This window comes from Oryctolagus cuniculus, chromosome 7 (genome assembly GCF_964237555.1).
Source record: "Oryctolagus cuniculus chromosome 7, mOryCun1.1, whole genome shotgun sequence".
Classification (NCBI taxonomy): Eukaryota; Metazoa; Chordata; class Mammalia; order Lagomorpha; family Leporidae; genus Oryctolagus; species Oryctolagus cuniculus.
The window spans coordinates 152,218,676-152,237,383 of NC_091438.1; the positions used below are offsets into that span (position 1 = coordinate 152,218,676).

An 18,708-nucleotide genomic window follows, 5' to 3' on the forward strand; every position below is an offset into this window, starting at 1 on the left:
CCGTTGGCTCCTGCAGCAGCGTGGGCCGCTGTGGCTGCTGTGGGAGTCATGCTGGGCGCGACTGCCTGCCTGCCCATCTGCCTCTCCGGGCACACAAGCTCGGGCGTATCCGCGGCGCAGTGAGATGTGATCCGGCCAGCGCCGCCTGGCTCCTCGCCCCACCCCGGCAAGCCGGTCCTGAGGACACATCCCTGTCGCCGAGAGCATCGCTGTGCAGAGCCGTGAAGTGCCTTGTTCCAAACCACAAGGACCAGACAGCCATGCTGAGATTTGAACCCAGATCCGGCGGCCTCAAAGCCCGGTTGCTTTCGCTACCTCCCAGATCAGAGTCGGAGGACTTGCTGAGGTCACCCGAGAATTCTGGGTCCTCCATTGGCCGTTCTGGTGGCTGCCATTACATCCTTTTTGTATATTTTAAGATTTTATTTATTTTAGTTGAAAGAATTACAGCAAGGTGAGACAGAGAGAAGAGATCCTCCATCCACTGGTTCTCTCCCCACATGGCCAGGCAGAAGCCAGGAGCCAGGAATTTCTTCCGGGTCTCCCACGTGGGTGCAGGGGCCCAAACACTTGGACCATCTTCTGCTGCTTTCCCAGGCTCATTACCAGGGAGCTGGATGGGAAGTGGAGCAGCTGGGAGACGAACCAGCGCCCATATGGGATGCCGGCGACACAGGGGCAACTTTACCCGCTGTGCCACAGCACCGGCCCTACCCCTGCATCTTTAGCCAGGGCCTCAGACAGGGCAGGGCAGTGGCTGTGGGGCCTGGGCCAGCTGAGGGTGGGAAGGACAAGACCCGGAACTGCGCTCCGAGCAATTGGGACCCCCTCCCGCCCCCCAACACACAGAGACATCAGGTGGAGCCAGGCTCAAGCAAGGGATGGCGAGCAGAGTGGAGACCCCACCACTCCCTCAGAGTTCAAGGCCAGAGCCTGACAGTGCACTGTGGGCTCCCGGCACCCCTCCCGTCCAAGGCCGTGACAAGCATCAGACAGTGTGTGGGCTCCAGGGCTGGAGGAGGACAGAGAGGAGGCAGGGGAAGGCCAGGCAGATGTGCCAGGAGAGGCTGTGACAGCTCCCAGCGACACACGGCTCACAGGTGAGAAATCAGCGGCCCAGACAGACCCACGCAGGAGAGGAGACGGTGGGCGTCCATTGCCAAGAGGCTCCCCCAGGGCCAAACACAGGGCCCATCCTCCCTCGGGCTGACTCTGTTAATGCACAAAACTCCATGGCTTTCCAAACACCGAATGCACCTGTTTTTCTCCCCTGCTTTCTGGTTCCTCCCCACCGCCGTCCTCCCCCAAACGCGACACCTGCTGTCCAGTCCAAGATTCTCTCGGTGCCCCTCCGCAGCAAGCTGGGTGGGTTACGGCTTCCTCCTGTGCGAGGTGGGTGCAGGAACCACGCCAGGGTCCGGGTGGGGGAGGAGCATGGTCAAGACTTTGTCCACCCAGCCCCGCCCACACAGGGGGGCGGCCCCAGGCTTCTTGGCATCCAGTGCTCCTGGTCCAGGCTAGGGAGGAAGCCCCAGGGTGGACAGAGGAGAGAAGAGCAGGAACTGCCATCCAGCAGCTGCACCTGTCAATGCCTCCAGGCCGGGGCCAAAGTCAGGAGACCCCATGGAGCACAATGGAGGCTGTGAAACCCCAGGGAGGAGGCCCCAGCAGGGCCCCCAGTGCCAGACCCTTCAGGGAGGGCATTTCAGAAAGGGGCGGCCAGCCAGGAGGCGGTGGGAACAGAGGGACGGGCACAGCAGAGGGGAGTTCTGGCCCAGCCCCGCGGCCAGGCAGCTCCGGAGCCTTGCTTGGCAAGCTGACCAGCTCTGGGCCTCAGTTTCCTCCCCTGTAAAATGCAGGGGGAATGGGATTTCTAGAATCTTCCACACCAGATGCTAACAGCACAGACCCAGGTCTGGTGCCTTGGCCATTTTCCTTCCCGGTACAATGTCACACCCCTTTCCTGGGGATCTGCCCATTACCCCGCCACCAGCTAAAGGCAGGGTTGTGTCTTTCTGGGTGTTAAATTTGGCACCCATCGACCCCGACGTGCAGCACGGCACGGAGGCACACATCAGGAGCACCGACGGGTTCCTCCTTACAAAGCGAGTCCTTGTTCTGATCTGTGCCATCGCTCTCCCCGCGTCTCCCACCGCTCTCCCCAGACACGCCACTCCCGCTAAGACGCATTGAGCAAAATCGCTGGCAACATTTAGCCGCCATGCCCCCTCCTGGGAAACTCACCTGGCCACGCCCCCAGCTCCCAGCTCGGAGGGCTGGCTCGAGGGTGGACAGGTCAGAGGTCAGCGAAGGGGTCCCAAGAGAGGGAGGCTGGCTCCCCGAGAGGCCATTTTATTAGAGTGCCTGCTGAGGACGGAGGAGTCTCCTGGGACAAGGGGCGTTCAGCTCCGCAACAGGTAAGTTCGTGCAAGCCTGGATGAGCGGCTCACCCCCGTCGTAAGTCCCCCACGGCCCTGGATGGCCCTTAAGCCTCTCTTCCTGTCGGACAGTAGGGGGACCCATTCTTTCCTCGCCCAGCTCCCAGGGAGTGGGGGTGTCAATGGGGAGTCCTGCTTTGGTGCTGGACTCCCAGCGACTCAGCAGACGCTGCTGGTGGCAGAGGGCGTGGCTGCGAGGTCAGGATCTTGCTCCCGACTCCCTGCCCCGCCTCACACTCCCCTGCTCTCTCCACGGTGCACGCCCCTGGTCTCTGCAGGGCCTGCGGGGACTTCCCAGTGCCCCAGGGGAACAGGTGCACATCCTCTCCGGGCCACCTCCCCCACTCACTGCCCCTCCTCCCAGGCCTGCTGCCTCCTGCTCCCCGCACACGCAGCCCCCCCCCCCCCCCGTCTCTCACCCCTGGACCCCAGCCCAGGCTCTCCCCTCGTTCTCTGCTTGCGTGACTTTCTGCTCAGCCTTCAGGATCCATGGGAATGTCACTCCCTTGGGAAACGCAGCGCCTCCCCAGGTACCACAGTCCCCAGAAGACCTCCCCATTCCTGCCACACAGGCCCTGACCTATTCTGAGTGCGCTCACCACGCCCTAAGGCCGGGAACCGCTGATTCGCTGTGTTCCGCAGGTGCCCAGCAGCCTGCTGAAGGCGGGAAACGTGGGTTCCTCTGATGCCCTTGAGGGTCTCCCGTGTTCCCACCTCGCCCTTGCGGGCCTTGTCCTGGGCAGCCTGAGGTGAGGGCCTGCCATGACCCCAGGTGCCTTCTAAACCCGCCTGTCTGACCACACCTGCATGGCCAGGTGCTGCTGCCAGCTCCGAGGGTCCAGGTGCCTCTCGGTGGCCAGGCGTGAGGAGGAGAGCTAGGCTTTGCTCAACTCCGCCCCATCGGGCTCTCTTCCCCAAGAATGAGGAAGACCCAGGACATAATCGGGTGGCTCCCCAGACAGCACAGGGGGTGGGGCAGAGAGGATCCGCCAGTGGAAGCCAGGAACAAGGGGCAGCACTTCCTGAGCCCCCAAAATAGCGCAGCCTGAGAGCAAGGACCAGCCAGGGCACATCTGACCGCTGCCTGCCAGCCCGCCGGACTCAGCGACCCAGGGCGTGCATCTCCTGGGAAGGTGAGCTGAGCCCGTACTCTGTGCCCTGGCATCTCCCGTTTCCCTGTCTCCGACAGTAAGCAGGTAGCTGGCAGCAGACAAGCCCGGCTCCTCGCGCCGTCCCATAAGCCCAAATGCACTGGCTCCGCTTAGCCGGGCGCCTTCACACAGAGAAATGCAAGCGCCCTCATGCAGATGTCTTCAAGCCCCACAAGGGATCAGGACCTGAACTGAGGTGCTATCCCCCCTACACCCCGATTTCTCCACCAGGGAGCTCCAAGCACCCCAATCTTCCTGGAGTCCTCCTCTCCCCCGGCCTGCAAGCGCTGTAAAACAGGCCCAGAGTCCACCCAGCTCAGCCTCCACGGCTGCCTCCCTGGGCTGAGAAGCCACCATTAACTGCTTGGCCCACAGCCATGCTTCCTAATGGGCCGCCCCTCCCCCACCCTGCCAACTTTGCCCCGCCACCTCCCTGACATCACTGCTCTTCACTCTCAGACTCACGCAGGCCCCCACTCACAGTGAGCTCTGGTGATCCCCGAGTACCCCAGGTATCCCCCACTCAAGGGCTTTTTTTTTTTTTTTTTTTTTTTTTTTTTTTGCAGAAGCTGTTCTGACCAGCCAATAGGAAACCACACACCTGTCATTCTCCGACCCTACCCCGCGTTATTCTTTTGGAAACATTTATCACTGCCTAACTAGGATGTGAGCCCCTGGGAGCAGAGACTCTGTGTGTGTGTGGGGGGGGGGCGGGGCTGCAATCTTTCTTCCTCTCTTGTTCAGAGTGGACCCGTGCTATCGATGGACCCGCGCTATCGATGGACCCGCGCTATCGATGGACCCGCAGGTTCACCGATTCTTTCCTCTGCCCGTTCGGAGTCCACCCAGCGCACTTTCTATTTCGTTGATTGTACTGGTGGCTGTAAAGTGTCCATTTGGCTCTCTTTCTCTTTCAGTTCTTCGCTAAGCTTTCTATTCTGATATTTTTCCGAGACTATTTTTGAGCACTTGTCCCAGCATTTTTTAATAGCGCCTTGAAGATTCTGTCCGATAATTCCGCCAGATGTGCCGTCTCATTACTGGTCTATTGATCGCCTTCCCCCAGGTGAGCTGCGATCTTCATGGTTTTTCGCACACTGAGTGATTTTGTTTGTGTCCTGAGCATTTTAAGTGTGACCTGATGAGACTGTGGGTTTTCTTGATGTTCACCCTGTCCATGGTACTTAGGATTCTAGTGTTCTGCTCCAGCCCACCTGCTAATGTTTACTTCTCAGATTTTTCAAAAAGGTGCTCATGCATTCTGTCCAGGCGAAGCGAGGCTGGTGCTGACTCCGTCTCACAAGAACCACACGTTCTTGGTTTTGTGTATTTTAGTCATCACGGTTATCCCCAGAATCTAGACCAGCACACGGCACTTAGCAGGAACTCGGCATTTGTTGAATGAATAATAAAAAAGGAAGTTACGCCCAGCATCTCACAGTTTTTGAAGGCTATCTGGTTCTTATCTCACTGGTCATCCTTGTGCCCCTCTGGACTGTGTCTGCATTCTATAGGGAGGAGACTGAGGTCAGACGCACGGAATGACCTGCTCCCCACCGCAGGGAGGCGGGCTTCGCAGGTCAGCCCTCTGGCTCTGGACCAGTACCCCGCCCATCACCTCCCAGGAGCCCACTGCCCCTTGCTTCCAAATGGAGATGCTGAAAACAGGAGATTAGGGAAATCTTTCTTGGCGCCTGGTGGGATGGACCCGCCATGGTAGCCACAAGACACAAGCACATCCACAAGGGGGCAGCAGCACGACGGAGTAGACCGTGTTGGGGGCCAGAGCCTGCGGAGGCTGCCGAGGGCCCGGAGGGTGGGTTTGACCTGGAAGCGTTGCGGGACGTAAGAGTCCCTGAGATGAGGTTGCCAACTTCTTCCATCCCATCCCTGACACAGAATCCTCTGGCCCAGCTCTGGACCAATCCCTGTGGCCCAGAAGTGCCCGTCACGTGTCACCTGAACCAAGAAACCAGTGAAGCCACTTCTAACAGAGCATCCATCAGACGCCACCCATCTAAGGGTTCCTGGGGCAGGGACTGAGCCCCGTCCCCACCTCTGTGTTGGAAGTGGTGCAGAGAGCTCACTCTCCCGGGGGAACCAGTGGGACCACACTGAGACTCGCCGCGGGGCAGACAGGTGGCAGTGCCACCAGTGAGACTGGAGGCCCCGCCAGGGATGATGGAGGGAGGCGGGGCCCTAAAGCCCCCTGTGCCTCCCTCCCCCATGCCGTGCATCCGGGATTTAACTCTGCGTGATCGCAGCAGCTCCGTGCATCACCACTCACCAAGAAAGGCGGTCAGCCCTACTGCATGAAGATAAACACCGCATCGCCACGGCGACGACAGCCGCCCCGGGCTCCCGCCTGCGTCGTTACTGTCGTAATAAATATTATTAACAATTGCCGCCACCGGATCCTGCAGGCAGGTGCAGAGGGCTCTGTGAAATACACCCTCCTTGCTGGGCCCACAGGTGCTCCCACCACCTTGGGAGGGTGAGCAGCTGGGCCGAGGATGAGGGAGGCCTTTTAGGAGAAGCAAAGCACAGCCACTGGGTGGGCACTGTGACTCAGCGGGTTAAGTCACTGCCTCTGATACCAACATCCCCCTTATGGGCGCCGGTTCGAGCCCCGGCTGCTCCACTTGCGATCCAGCTCCCTGCAAATGGCCTGGGAAAGCAGTAGAAGAAACTCCTGGATCCTCACTTCGGTCCAGCCCCAGCCATTGTGGCCATCTGCGGAGTGAACCAGAGGATAGAAAGTCTCTCTCTCTCTTTCTTTGTAACTTTACTTTCAAATAAAATAAATATATCTTGAAAAAAAAATAGAAAAGAAAACCCAGTGGACAATGAAGGGGCAGCCAACAGCTCACGTGTCCCCCCAGCATGGAACTGTCCCCCCGTCCCACAGTTGTCGCCTCTGCACCCATCCTGCCTTGGCCTGGGCCGCAGCATCCCTCCCCGAGGCCTGGCGGCAGCCGGCTTGCTGGCCTCCCGCCCCTCGGGCACCCACCGCCCCGAGTCGCAATGGCAGCTCTGAAATGCAGATATGATGACGCCGCCTCTCTGGTGAACGCCATTCCATTTCCTTGCTCCATTGCCTTCCAATCCAGGATCAAGTTCAGCGTCGGTCATGGCCAACTGGGCCCCTGATGAGCTTGCCTCTCTCGGCCCCTCCAACTCAATCAGTCTCGCTCCGCGCTTCCGCCGCCTTGCCGCCCACCCCCACCAGCCCCTCCTGCCGCCCCTCAAGCTTTCTCTCTCTGCCTGTGCTCTCTCCTCTTCCCCTCTGAGTCCATCCGGGGGGGTTTGTCTGTGTCCTTCCAGGCCCAGGGCAACGGCCCCTCCCTCCCTGACGCGTGCCTGACACCCCCTCTGCCGAGCCCACAGACCCTTGACCATAGCTTGGTCATCGCCCACAATCATCCCATTGTAATTCCAGTATAAGGCAACATACGGGTCTTTGTGTGTATGTCTCCACCACCAGACCAGGACCCCTTGAGGTCCGAGGGCAGGTGTCCCCCTCCAGCTCCCTGGCTGACGTGTGGCATGGGGGCAGGGAGGGAGCACACCACTGGCATGCTTTGTGAACAGGCACGAGGCCCATGTGCCATGGGGCTCTGTGCGCTGCAGAGCCCTGGACTCATGTGCACTGCTCTGCCACCCCGGGTCCCCACGTCACACCTGCAACCGGACCCTTCCTTGTCTCCCCGTGGCCTCAGGGACGGAGGCGGCGCCCTTCCCTTCACACCAGACTGCTCCTGCGTCTGTCTGCACCTCAGCTCCGCTCCTGCCGCCCTCACACGCGCGGCCTCAGCCACCCTGACCGCCGGGGGATCCCCAAGCACACCAGGCCCCAGCCGGCTCCCAGGACTCCGCACTGGCTGTTCTTGCTGCTGGGAACACCTGTCATTGCTCTGCCCCCCGCCCCCCAGCCTGCACTCCAGGCCTTTGCTTAGATCTAACTGACCAGGGGCCGGCACGGTGGTATGGCGGGTAAAGCTGTCGCCTGCAGCGCCGGCATCCCATATGGGCGCCGGTTCAAGACCCAGCTGCACCACTTCTGATCCAGCTCTCTGCTGTGGCCTGGGAAAGCAGTGGAAGATGGCCCAAGTCCTTGGGCCCCTGCACCCACGTGGGAGACCCAGAATAAGCTCCTGGCTCCTGGTTTCAGATCGGTGCGGCTCCAGCCGTTGAGGCCATCTGGGGAGTGAACCAGCGGATGGAAGACCTCTCTCTCTGTCTCTACCTCTCTCTCTCTCTCTCTCTCTCTCTCTCTCTCTGCCTCTCCTTCTCTGTGTGTAACTCTGGCTTTCAAATAAATAAATAAATCTTTTTTTTTTTAAGATCTAACTGACCTAGAAGTCTCTCCTGGCACACAGCCCAACCTCACCTGCCCCAGGGCCCCCACAATAGCAGCGACTGCAGCCCCAGGTCATGGCAAGGTGACACCCGTGTGCCAGTCTGTCTCCCACGGTGGACTGTGAGCACCTGAACACCAGGTGGGTTTTCCAGCACTGAACTCCTGGTGCTTTGCACGCTGTTGCTGGCGCGCGAGACACACTGAACGAATGAATTGAATGAGTGAATCTGTAGATGAACAAAGAAATCACTCAGGTATCGTCAACTAAGGGTTTGCCTTGGTGGCAAGATCCAGTACTGCTGGGGTTGGCTGCTTTTGATTTTTTTTTCTTTTTTGCTTTATTGGACTTTGGATCTCCCGTGAAAGATCAGGAGGGACCTCCACCCCCGCCAGGACTCCTGGCCCCCCTCTGGGCCCCCAGGGACCTCACGACCCTTTGCCTTTGCAGGGAGACGTAGCTGGCGCGCTGCTGTCCATCCCCTGCCCCGACACCCCAGGTCTTCTGGAATATTCCCGTCTGTGATCTTCAGCCAACTAATCAAATTCCCTCCGTCAGAGGCAATAGATGTTCAAAAGCCTTGTGGTATTAATGTATTATTCATGACCTATGTATTATTTATCATTAGTTTGTTTATTTATTATTAATTTGTGTTTCATTATTGATAATGATGTGGTTAGACTATGAATAAGGCTTGGGGCGGCGGCTCTGTGGCCCTCTGCAGACACCCAGGGCTCCTCGGACTCCCTGCCGGGCCCAACATGGGTGACTTTCCTGCCCATTTCATGGATGGGCCATACGGAGGCCATAGAAGGGCAGGAACTGTCCAGCCAGACCTCTCACCCGTGCGATATCATCAGGGCAGATGATGGCACTGGGGGAAGGCGTCACCGGGCAGCAGGTCACCGGCTGAGACCAGGGCCAAGGGCATGGACTCCCACAGACTGCTGCATTGGGCCTGACCGTCATGGCTCCTGGAACCCTGTGCTGCTCCGTGTGTCTCAGGCTTCTCTGAGCAAATGCTCAGCTCTGGCCATTGCGGCCATCTGGGGAATGAACCAGCAGATGGAAGACCTCTCTCTCTGTCTCTCCTTCTCTGTGTGTGTAACTCTGCCTCTCAAATAAAATAAATAAAATCTTTTAAAAAGTTGGGGGTGGGGTGGGGGCTCAAGGCACTTATTTCTCAAAGGTGATGGTTTGCTGAGAAGAGAGGGAGGGGGGAGTTCTGAGAACACTGTGGGAAACACTGGTGTTCTCGGCACAGGAATACATTGTCAGGCCCACGGGACGACCTGGGGCCTGGGAATCAGACAGACCTGGGGATGCCTTCCCGCTGCCACTGGCCAGCCCTGGGGCCCCGAAGAAGTCGTTTTACTGCTCTCCACCTCAGTTGTCACCTCTGCAAAGTGGGGATGGGTATCTTTATCCTTAGGGCTAGGGCAGGGGAGACGCAGAGACGCAAAGGCAAGGAGCCTGGGGCAGTGCCTGGCGAGCAGTACGCTGACATGCAGGACCTGGACCAGGCCTCGCTCCCCGATCATGACCCGGCTCCTGAAGTCACCTCCACGTCCCCATCTGCTTCTACCAGCAGGGCTGCTTGGAGGGAGCCGCTGGGAAGCTGTGGGACAATGGCTCACCCCTGGCTGAGCCTCGGGGGCCCGGGGCCGAGCTCGCAGGGGCGGACGCCGTTTCGGTTCCCGTGTGGAGACGTTCAAGGCCAAGTTCACAGAGGGCCCGGCAGCACCACAGCCTCCCTCCAGCGTCAGCAGGAATCACGAGGACAAACCCGTGAGCAACAGAGAACCGCCCCCGACTTAGAAGAAAAATTGCAATGCGGACGATCGCTGATGAAGGAATATTTTAAAAGAAACTCGGTTATTACGCGGGGAACACAGACGAAGGTGGGTTATAAACTGGTCCGAATAAGGACAACGGAGCAACTTAATGGAAAAAAAACCTATAATTTACAATAGGCCTACATGAAATAATAATGCCTCATAAACACAGAAGTCCGTTAGCATAGGAGAATTAATTGCTCAGCTCCCAAGCTAAAGGCAGAACAAAGAAACTAAATTTGTTTTTGGTCTGTTATTTTTCTCTCCCCAAAAGGCAACTCGCCTGTCAGGGTGACCTCACTCGAGCTTTGCACGGGGACTTTGCTCGGCAGAGATCCTGCAGGCCTTGCTCTCTGGACCTGCGGCTGCTGGAAATGATCTCATAGGGGCCGAGTTCTGGGCCCGGATGCACCGGGGGAGCAGGCTCACTTGGCACGGTGGAAATCTCGGCGTTCTCACTCCTCCAGCCACGGGGCTCCATGACCGGCGTGGCCGCGCATGTCTGCCCCGTGCAGCCGCTGCCTGCGGTTATCCCCTAGGCTCTGTGGTTCCCGGGGCTGGCGTTGTAGAGATCCGGTCCAGCTGCTGTTGGCAATGCCGGCACTCCATACAGGAGAGTCTGCCAGAGTCCCAGATGCAGCTCCCTGCTAATGCGCCTGGGAAAGCAGTGGAGGATGGCCCACATGCTTGGGCCCCTGCACCCACGTGGGAGACTTGGAAGAAGCTCCTGGCTCCTGGCTTCAGCCTGCCCCAGCACTGGCTGTTGCAGCCATTGAGGGGTGAACCAGCCGATGGAAGATCTCTCTCTCTGCATCTCCCTCTCTGTCACTCTGCCTTTCAAATAAATAAAAAGGGTTTTTAAAAAAAAAGCTGAGTGGTTCTGAACCAGGGGCGACTGCTGAGTCCCGCTGAGTCCCAGGGGACATTTCGGGGGGGCCACTGCCTGGCGCCCAGTGGGTGGGAGCCGGGGCCGCTGCTCAGCGCCCTCCAATGCACAGGGCAGCTGGCATGTCTGCAGGGCTGAGGTTGAGCTGCGCTGTGTGGAGTGGACCGCAGACTTCCAGAAGGCGTGACCGTGGACTCGGGAGCCCCTGGGGTGGCAGAGAGCCCCCCCTCCCCGCCGGCAGGACCGGCCACAGCAAGCTGCAAATGCAGATCGCAGAAGGTCCCAGTACCAGCTGTGCCCCCCCAGCCGACGTCCCCCATGGTCAGAGCATCTTTCCTGCCACTCCCCCCACCCAAGTCCAAGAACGTTTGGATTTTGGGAAGCAAAGGTCCTAGGCCCCCTGAGGTCTCCCTGGGCGGAACTCGGCCTCACAGCAGGCACAGGCGTCCCTGCTGGCAGAGGGTGACGCCGTGGGGGCGGCTTCGCCCTCCCCTTCCTCTGTCTCTCTGCCTTCTGGACAGGAGAGCAATCTGGTCTCCCTATGAATACTGTATTACACACGTGTCCTACAAGATAAGCATCGCCTGTTACAGCGGCTCGGCAGGAGAGGGCTGCCCTCACCTGAATCGCTCACCCACCACGTACCTTCTGGCCACCGCAGGCCACGCTGGGGATTGTGGGTGTCTAATTAAACGGAAGAGTCAGGCATGGAGTAGGCGGGCGGGGGCAGGGGGACCAGAGGGCATTTGTTTCGCCCTGGGGGGCCTCAGGGCGTAGGTGGCACGGGGACTGCCAGTCCGGTGCGACCTAGACCAGCACGGTGCGACCACAATGCACAAGTGTTGACTGCACCCCAGCTGCACCTGCTGTCCTGGGAGTGGGCTTGAGGCGGCCCTGCACACGGTGGCGTGGGGGGGGGGGGCGTCAGCTCCTCGCTCCGAGCTGTCGGGCATGGCAACGGCCACCTCCTGTCGAGGGAGGGGTCCTGACGCTGACCCCCGCCCCGGGCTCAGGGGTAACAGAAGCCTCGCGCTCACAGATTACTCGAGGTGGTCGTCATAACGATTGCGTTGCTTTTTATGGGTGTAATTTATAGTGAAAGGCACCCATCTCCAGTGAACAACTCGATACCTTTTTACGCACACACACCCCCCCCCATTGGGGCCGCCACTCCCAGCAGAATCTAGAACATTCTGGGTGCCCCAGAAAGCCCCCTCCAGCCCCTCCCCTGTTGCCACCCCCTGCTTCATCGCGCTCTAGCTCTACTTTCTCTTGACCCCATAGAAACAGAAGTGTGCTGGCCTCGCCTCTCTGTGCTACCTTTTCTCAGCAGGCTGGTGTTTTTTTTTTTTTAATTTTTATTTATTTATTTTTTTGACAGGCAGAGAGTTAGACAGTGAAAGAGAGAGACAGAGAGAAAGGTCTTCCTTCCATTGGTTCACCCCCCAAAATGGCCGCTACGGCCGGCGTGCTGCGCTGATCCGAAGCCAGGAGCCAGGTGCTTCCCCCTGGTCTCCCATGCGGGTGCAGGGCCCAAGCACCTGGGCCATCCTCCACTGCCCTCCCTGGCCATAGCAGAGAGCTGGACTGGAAGAGGGGCAACCAGGACAGAATCCAGTGCCCCGACCGGGACTAGAACCCGGTGTGCCGGTGCCACAGGCCGAGGATTAGCCTAGTGAGCCGCAGCGCCGGCAGCAGGCTGGTTTTGATATTCACACATGTGTTGCCTTTTTCCGGATTCTGTGCTTTAACCATCCACCTGAGTCGCTGGTGTGAAACCCCAAGGCTGCGATTACGCGGCCTACCCGAGAGCGACCTCAGGTGGCTTCTAGGCTGGGGCTGTCCCGAGCCGTGTCTGCCCGCGCCACTAGACCGGTGCTCTTCTACCAAGGCTAGGGCAGCAGCTTCCTCTGCCCCCCAGGGACCTGAGCCCTGCTGTTGGCCAGCTCAGGGCGGGGAGCACTCATGCCGATGGGTTACCAGGTCCCTACTGGACCAGTATTTGCTAGCTGCTGAGCCGGGCACCCGAGCAGAGCACAAACAGGGGCTCCGGCCCCTGCCAGAGTCCTCCTGCCAGGCCTCCATCAGTCCTGAGCCCCCTTGATGGTATCTAAGGCAGGGCTTGCTTTCTGCATCATTAGTCTCCGCTCCCTAGCGAGACGGAGTTTTCTGTTGCTGTTATTTGTTTTTAAATCCTTCATAAGGCACTGTGCTCTTAGGGGTCCAGAAGTGCTTAATATTAGTGCTCTTGGAGAGAAGGCAGCGGAGGCTGGTGCTGTCATCTTGACTTTGTCACTCTGGATTTTCCAGTCCCAGCCCAGAGAGGCTTCTGCAGACCCAAATGAACCCACCACGTGTGTGCAGGCAGAACCCCCAGATGCCCCTCCTCCCCGGGGCTTTGCACCCCAACCCCGGAACCCGTGCCCACGAGGAGTCACCCCTGGGTGACGGTGCGATGTTTTCATGGCACCGCTGACCTGGAGATGTGGCCTGACCTAGTCACAGGGCCCCACCCCAGGGGAGAGCTTTCTCCCGCTGGAGACAGACAGGGCTTTGCACCTGCGTGAGGAGAGAGCGAGCTCTGCCCCCAGCCGGCCAGGCAAGGGCGCCTTGGGGCTACCTCAGCAAGGAACTCAGCTCCCCGATAATTGGCGTGGGTCTGGGCGTGGACTCTCGGGCACAGCCTCCAGCTGGGAGCCCAGTTGGCCAGCACCTTGATTGTGACCTTGCATGACCCGGAGCAGAGACGTGAGCCTGGGCCACAGGGTTTCCGGCCTGCAGGGGTGGGAGATAACAGCCCGGTGCTGTTTTAGGCGTCTCAGCGTGTGGGGTGAGCCAGGCAGACAGAGGCTGACACAGCACGCTTGTTGGAGATAGCGGCATTGACGGGACCGTACACCGGGTGCTCCAAGCCCTCCCACTGCTCAAGGAGAGACAAGGCCCTGGCTGTGGTCCTGGCCCTGCCCTCTGCCCCGCTGCGTTGCAGCCACGCTGGCCTCCTGGCTGTTCCCTGAGTGCCCTAAGCTCATCCCTCAGGCGGGGCCTTTGTGTGCACTGCTTCCTCTTCCCGGATCACTGCTGTCCCAGCGACGCGCATCTCTGCTCAGTGTCACGTCCCCACAGAGCCCTGACTACCCAGGCTAGACTTCCCTAAGGTTCAGGGAAGGGAGTTGAGCCAGCGGTTAAGATGCCCACATGGCACCGTGGAGAATCTTGGGTCAGCTCTGGATCCAGCTCCTGACTCCAGCCCCCTGCTGATGCAGACCCGGGGGGCGATGTGACGGCTCCAGCGATGGGGCTCCTGCCGCCGTGTGGGAGACCTGGGCTGCATTCCTGCCGCCCAGCTTCAGCCCAGCCCGACCTGACCCTTGCAGGTGTTTAAGGAGTGAGCCAGTGGGTTGGATTTTTTTTTCCTCTCTCTTTCTCTCTGCTTCTTAAATGCTTATATCAATTTTTAAAATTCTCTAAAATTTCCATCCAACTTCTTTCTCTACCCTTAAAGTTGGCTTTTTTAAAATTTCATTTACTCATTTGAGAGGTAGAATTACAGACACAGAGGGACAGAGAGAAAGGTCTTCCATCTGCTGGTTCACTCTGCAATGGCTGGAGCTGAGTCAATCCAGAGCCAGGAGCCAGGAGCCAGGAGCCAGGAGCCAGGAGCTTCTTCCAGGTCTTTCATGGAGGTACATGGGCCCAAGTACCTAGGCCATCCTCCACCACTTTCCCGGGCCATTAGCAGAAAGCTAGATCGGAAGAAGAGCAGCCGGGATGTGAACTGGTGGCCAAATGGGATGTTGGCACCACAGGCGGAGGCTTAACCCACTCCACCACAGCGCCAGCCCCACTGGCTTTATTTTTTTTAACAGTGTTCCTCTGCCTGCCCCTCTACTTTAAATCTGTCTGTTTATTTCCAGTCGCAATGCCCTTCCACCCCCAGCTAGAATGTCAGCCCCACGATGGGATGGACTTGGCCTGTTCTGGTCCCTGCAGCGTCTCCAGCGTGGCGAGCAGCGTCTGGGTGGCGAGGACATTTTACAGCCCCTGCGACGCTGGGCGTTGAGTTAGGTGCTGTCTACCGCTTACTGGAAACGACAAATCGACTCGCCCCCTGTGTAACAGGGAAGTAGATCATCGCGGGGAGCAGGCTTTCCAGCGCCCCCCGGAAGCGGATCTGTGTACCTTTCTCTCCAGTCCTTGACGGTTATCATCCGCCACATCCCCTGCGTCTCATCCTGGGCTACATCTTGATTCGAATCCTTCCCATAAGTCACGTGGAGCCCCCCCTGGAGCCGAGTCTCCCCTGGCTGAAACGGGACACCCGGTCCCCAGCTGAGCTCGGCATCAGGATGTCCGGGAGGTGGCCCCTGGCTACCCGACAGGACGTTTTATTTCATTTCCAACCCCATTCTGTGATTAGCTTCCTTCAGATGGGCGTGTGAGTCATGTCCCCGAGGGCTCACTCCATCACAGCCCTTTCTCCATCCTTTCCCCGTCACCGAGATAAGAGGAAGTCCCGGATGACAAATGTCCCCTCCACACGCGGGGCGAGTCCTGCCGCTGCGAACGCCACTTCCCACTTGGCTCCGGGAGAGGAGGCCCCGCCGTACCCTCATCCACATTTTTATCTGCAATGACTTCTCCCTTTGGTGAGTTCAAGAGTAATGTGTGCTTATTGTCGAAAAATAACACGAGTGCATGTAAAGACACAGAAAGTCCTTCCCGTCCACCGCTCTCGGAGGAACGCACCGCTAATGCTTTACGATTCTGTTTCCTTCCATCAGCCTTTTGCTTACTTATTTGAAAGACAGAGAGATGAGAGAGGCAGATGTCCTATCTGCAACTGGCTCCCCAAATGCCCATGGCAAGCTGAGGCCAGGCCAGGCGAAAGCCAGTAGTCCGGAGCTGAATTTGGTTCTCCCACGGGGGTGGCAGGGACCCACGCACTTGAGCCATCGCCTGCTGCCTCCCCCGATAGGGGGCGGGGTCGGGACGTGACCCCCGGCACTCCGATATGGAATGTGAACATCCTGAGCCGTGTCTTAAGCACTGTGCCCAAAGCCCAGGCTCCTATCACCCTTTTTCTGGGCTCTGCAACCCTGCTGTGTTTGAGAGGAAAACGAGACCCCTCTCTGCCCAGTTAATAACAAGCTGAAGATTCTCCAGACTCTCCTGGGCCAGGGAGCTTCAGGAAGTCCTTCAGAGCCCAAGTCTCCCACCTCAGGACATTTGCACCTACGCAGTGGCTTCCTCCCCAGGTCTTAAACTCCCCAGCTCAACAGGGAGCCCGGATGCAGCCCTCAGAGGTCAGCTTGGTCATCCTCCTGTCCCCGGGCTGAAACCAGACCACGAGTTAGGCATGGATTTTCTTTTTCTTTTTTAAGATTTACTTATTGGGGCTGGTGCTGTGGCTCAGCGGGTTAACGCCCTGGCCTGAAGCACCGGCATCCCATGTGGGCGCCGGTTCTAGTCCCGGCTGCTCTTCTTCCGATCCCGCTCTCTGCTGTGGCCTGGGAAAGCAGAGGAGGACGGTCCAAGTCCTTGGGCCCCTGCACCCGCATGGGAGACCCAGGGGAAGCTCCTGGCTTCGGATCGGCACAGCAGCTCCGGCTGTTGTGGCCGGCTGGGGGGTGAACCAGCAGATGGAAGACCTTTCTCTCTCTCTGCCTCTCCTCTCTATGTGTAACTCTTTCAAATAAATAAATAAATACAATCTTTAAAAAAAAGATTTATTTATTTATTTCACAGTCAGAGTCATAGAGAGAAAGAGGGAGAGGCAGAGAGGCCATCCATCCGCCCGTTCACTCCCCAGATGTCCAACAGCCCGAGTTGTTGTCTTTCTGTCTTTGAGGATTTTGCTCCAGTTCGTGCCCTTGCTCAAGACGAGGAGCTCCTGTCGGGACGCAGAGGAACCGGCTCTCACGCGCCCAGCGGAATCGTACTCGGTCCACAGCACGTGTGTGCAAACTGGGAGGTCCTCCTGCTGTCCCGGCCGCCCCAGCACCCTCTCCCTCTCTCTGGGCCTCGCTCAGGGACGTCAAGCTGACAGCCCCAGCACTGGCAGCCCTGAAGCAAGGCGGGTGGCCACACCCACGTCCGGGTGCTCTCCACACCCGCTAAGCATGGAGACCTGCCCCCGCTCCCCGGAGATCATGGAGGAGGAGACTGGACAGCCACAGCCCCTGTGAGAGCCATGGAGGGCGGGGGTCCGGACCAGAGTCCCTGGGCGCCGAGCCCTGCTCAAGTGGCCACGCCACTCTGGGCTCCGTGTCCTCCCCGGCCGTGTGCTGCCAGCCACCTTCTGTCGAATGGGAAGGATCTCCATGCTGCCCTGTGGGACATGACCATCACAGCTGACAGCTACAGGAAACGAGGCTCGGAGCAGCGCTCTGCAAACCCAGGCCCCTGCGAGGTCAGAGCCTGCCCCAGCACCCACTGCCTAAGAGCCACCTGACTGGCTGTGGGTGGGCATGTCATTGGTGATGACATCAGCCCCAGGGGAACACCTACAAAGCCTGAGATGTGTGCCGGTCCGGGACCTTGTGGGACGTCCGTCGCGCCAGCAGTGGAGGCGGGACTGACCCGCAGCCTGTCCCCTGGGGTCCAGCTCTGCTGCTGCGCTCAGACTCATGGATATGGACTCATTCATTCAATCATTCATTCATTCGTCAATCACTTCTCAAAGGCTAGAGCTGGAGCCACCCAGGTCGCTGTACTTGAAATGACAGAAGCCTGGGGGCTGGCCCTGTGGTGTGGCAGATAAACCTCTGCCTGCGGTGCCGGCATCCCATGTGGGCACTGGTTCGAGTCCCGGCTGCTCCACAGCTCATTCAGCTTCCTGCTAATGCGTGTGGGAGACCAGGAAGAAGCTCCTGGCTCCTGGCTCTGGCCCAGCCCAGTCCTGGACATTGTGGCTATTTGGGGAGTGAACCAGTGGGTGGAAGATCCCTCTTACTCTCTGTCCTTTTCAAATAAATGAATAAAATCTTAAAAAAAAAAAAAGAGGGCTGGTGCTGTGGTATGGTAGATTAAGCATCTGCCTGCAGCACCAGCATCCCATATGGGCACTGGTTGAGTCCCAGCTGCTCCACTTCCGATCCAGCTCTCTGCTACGGCCTGGGAAAGCAGTAGAAGATGGCCCAAGCCCTTGGGCCCCTGCACACACGTGGGAGACCAGGAGGAAGCTCCTGGCTCCTGGCTTCAGATCGGTGCAGCTCCAGGGAGTGAACCAGCAGATGGAAGACCTCTCTCTCTTTGTAACTCTGCCTCCCAAGTAAATAAATAAATCTCTCTAGAAAAAGAAAAGAAAACAAAACAAAACAGAGGCCTGGCTGCGTGGGCCCTGGAGTGTCCCCGACCCCACGGCACAGGGCACGAGGTGTCAGGACAACTGCACCGAGGAGCTAATGTCTTGGGCAGGACGATGGCCGCTGTCCTCTAAGAAAGCCCACTCGCCCACCCGGGGGCTCTGGGCCTTCTAGATGCCCAGTGATGCCAACAGCCCAGTGAGCCCCACTCCCTCCCAGCTTCCCGGGAACGCTGGGGTGCATAGGGAGGGGGCCCAGAGCCCAGCACAGTGTGGGGCCAGTGGGGCTAGCCCTAGGCTGCTGTGCCTGGGGTGACCGGGGCAGAAGATGCGGGGTCTCTGCCTTCTCTGGGACCGTCCTCGTGGCTGAGGAGTAGCTTTGCAGGAGGCAATGGCTCCAAGCAGAAAGAGACCTACGACCTGCGATACGAGGTGCAGGCATTCAGCATTTGGCTAAGCCCCTGCTGGGACCCCCCCCCCCCAGTATTAGAGGCCTGGGGTCAAGTCCTTAGCGTGTCCGACTCCTGCTTTTGGCCAATGCACGTCCCGGCAGGCAGCAGGTGACGGCTCTGGTTCTGCCACTCACATGGGAGATGGCGAATGAGTTCTGGGCTCCTCTTCTGAGCTTGCCTGGGCCAGCCCTATGTGTTGCAGGCATCTGGGGAGTGAAACAGCAGGTGGAGGTCTCTCTCTCTCTCTCTCTGCCTTTCAAATCACAAATAAATATGTTAAAAGCA

At 58.8% G+C, this 18,708-nt stretch overlaps 1 protein-coding gene across 3 annotated transcripts in view; it reads right to left on the reverse strand.

Annotated features, from left to right (window-relative positions):
* Positions 1–18,708, reverse strand: part of IGSF21 (immunoglobin superfamily member 21) — a 232,121-nt gene that overhangs the window by 143,893 nt on the left and 69,520 nt on the right. The window contains exon 1 of one of the 3 annotated variants that reach the window (XM_070079222.1): positions 11,314–11,507. The exons of the other annotated variants lie outside the window; for them this stretch is intronic. The gene's annotated coding sequence lies outside the window, so the exon portion shown is untranslated. Of the gene's footprint in view, positions 1–11,313; positions 11,508–18,708 lie in introns of those variants that run through there. 3 annotated transcript variants of the gene reach the window in all.